At 43.3% G+C, this 3,009-nt stretch overlaps 1 pseudogene across 1 annotated transcript; it reads right to left on the bottom strand.

Moving 5' to 3' along the window:
- Window positions 1–245: 245 nt before the first annotated feature.
- On the bottom strand, window positions 246–1,287 carry LOC308497818 (magnesium transporter NIPA2-like; annotated as a pseudogene). Its single transcript has one exon. The product of its transcript is annotated as a magnesium transporter NIPA2-like (transcript).
- Window positions 1,288–3,009: the final 1,722 nt, after the last annotated feature.

Raw genomic sequence — 3,009 nt, 5'->3', positions numbered from 1 at the left:
TTAGTGCAGATTTTTGTGAAGGAAAACTTGAAACACTGCTACAATAAATGTTAACAAAAATTGGCCAGGTACTGAGGTCATTTTAGTAAGCTACCATCATTAAATGTAAGAAAAATAACTTCTTGATCCAACGTTACAAAAGATTGTCTCTAGAGGACATTATTTGAAAAGAGTGCTTTTTCAGACACATTGTGATACTCAAATTCACTTACAACAATTATAGATTTACCTTTTAATTACTTTTCTTAAAAAGCTGTCAGACTTCCATTTCTTCGGGAGATATTTTCGCCACAGCTTACACTTTCTTCATTACTAAGAATCATACATATTGGTGAGATTGCCATTCATTGCTTTTTCATCTTTTTGAAACAACAGAGGCAGGCCTGCCAGACTAAAGCTGACGTCTTTGAAGGCATGCAACAAGAATATCCCCACAATGATTGTAAAGAAGCCACACAGAGTATCGATGATGTCAACAGGCATGTCTTGCCACTCCTTAAAGAGAATGGCTGAGCACATGAAAACGGATGTTGTAAAGGAGACGTAATTCACGATGGAAGGGTTGAGTATGTCCAGCGTGCTGTTCAGGCACTTAATCTGCGTGGACGAGGCCCAGCAGCAGGCCCCAAGCCGGGGACTGGCGCAGCACAGGCTTGCGGCAAACAGCTCCGTTAGAGCAATGCCCAGGCCCTTCACGCAGGAGACCGACAACGCCCCAATCACAGAGCAGACTGTTATATACACGAGGATGTTTGTCTGTCCGTGGCGAGGTCCCACCACGAAGATTAGTTTCAAGGACACAATGACGACGAGGGTCGCAAAGACCACAAAAGCTGGATCCCCACGCTTGGGCGACATTTCATTGAAGGTCTCGATCTCCTCCTCCTTTGGCGCATGGATGAGCATAAGGGTAGATCCTAGAACACTCAGCAAATATCCAGTCTTCCCGGGAAGGTTAAGTCTTTCACTCAGAAAGCATGAAGAAAGAATGGCACTCCCCAGGACGCTGAGAGCCCCCAGCGGCGTCACTAGCGTGGCCGGTGCAAAGGCATATGCAGCGAAGCGGGCCACCGCACCTGCTCCCATCGAGAGGGGTCCCGCCCACCACACCCGTTCTGTAAGGTACGCTCGGCCCCCTGGACCTGCTCTCATGCAGCCTTTCCTGGCAAGTCGCAGAAGGCCTTTTCTTTTTTTTTTCAAAATGGAACTGCCTCCAGTGAAAATGCTGGAGCTCACAGCCAATCCCAGACCAATATAAAAGTCATATTTCCCACGTCCTTGGCTCATGTCGTTTGTGACTTAAGAAGTCCCCGTGAATCACACTGACCGCACCACAGAGAAACTGCCGGTGCTTGGAGGCAGGATGATGCAGTCTTCAAACATGTCAGTTTAATAATATGTTGTCTCTTATGAAAAAAAAAAGGCTGGAAGAGGTAGAGATGACTTATTCACTCTCATTTCCTCGTAAATAATACCCTTTAATGTCATTTAAATTTCTTTTTAAATTTATTGGTGTAATTTCATTGTTAATGAAATTACATAGATTTCAGGTGTATAATTCTGTATTACATCATCTATAAATCCCATTGTGTGTTCACCACCCAGAGTCAGTTCTCCTTCCATCACCATATATGTGATTCCCCTTACCCTCAAAACTTTTAAATCCTGGCAGAGCAGCTGAGGCTCCGCTGGCGGTCCTGCTCCGGTCACTTCCGCTCACGCCCTCACACACTCACACAGGCCGCAGGGCCGCTCCCTCCTGCGCTTGCGCGGCCAGCGCCTTCGTCATCGCCGTCCAGTAGGAAGTGAGCATCTGGGCTGCACCCGCATGCGCCGTCTCCTCCACGGGGAGCGCCGAGGGGAAGTCGGCCCGGAAGGCCTACGGGCCCTGCGGCCACAGGGAGTGACAACCGCTGCGGAGGGGCGCCTGAGCGCAGCCCAGTCAATAATAGAATTCTTGACAGATCACAAGAGAATGTGCTTTTAAATAACTGGTCATAAGGAACTATATTTTCATATTGCTACCAATTTTTCAAAAGTGATGGCACTCAAATATTTCTTTCACTTTTTAAATTTCAGGTTTTCAAAAAAAAAAATGCTGCACGTATTAAGTACTAGTTTCAACCTTTAGAAGATTTTTATCCTATAATACAAGTAATTTTCTGAAAGAAAATTGTGCGAAGTAAATTAAGCGCCTGTCTCAATTTAAGAGTATGTCTTCAAGAGTATCCCTTAAAAGGTTTATCTTCTCGGGGGTCAGAAAGAATAGACTGAGGTTTGTAGTGTGTGTCAAAATGGAAATTTTATTTTGGTAGACTTTATGTCATTCCAATTGCCCCGCTAAATGCATATATAAGAATACTAAAATCTGCTGCATTAAAATTTTAAACTTGTTGCGCTAAAATGAATGTATCTCGACTGCCTATGTGCTTTGGGCAAGTCATTTATTCTCTTATTCTCCCACAGAGAATTTGACTGCATTCAAACTACCAAGCTGGAGAATTTAGCTACCTTCAGAAAAGCTGATATCTAAGCAGGATCTGTGAGGAGCTCTTCTACCTAGAACAGGAGTTTGAATGTGGTCTGAGGTGCCTTCATCACCTCTTCACAGCTAAGGAGGAGCAGGCATCCGGCCATCTCCTTCAGGAAGCTCTAGCAGTTGTGAATTCACCACTCTAGAAAAGGATAGATTTTAGCATGTTCATGCTTATTTCAAAACATTTTTGTGTTCCTTTGACTAATCTTGTCCTCAATATTCACATTAACACTTCCAATTAGATTTTAGAAATTTCATTAGTATTAAAACCATTCAATTTAATCTACAGGTCCACAAGTCACAGAATTCTAAATAAATACATGACGATTGTCTCTTTCATAGATCTGTCTCTTAAAAACTAATCATAACATACTCCTGTATAGTACTTGTAACTGCAGATACTGTTCCAAATACTGTAAAATTATTATTTCAATTGATCCTCCAACGAACCCTAGGAAGTAAATGTCATTGTC

The sequence above is a fragment of the Rhinolophus hipposideros genome, assembly GCF_964194185.1.
Source record: "Rhinolophus hipposideros genome assembly, chromosome: 5".
NCBI lineage: Eukaryota > Metazoa > Chordata > Mammalia > Chiroptera > Rhinolophidae > Rhinolophus > Rhinolophus hipposideros.
This window is presented reverse-complemented; position numbering and strand designations above follow the sequence as displayed.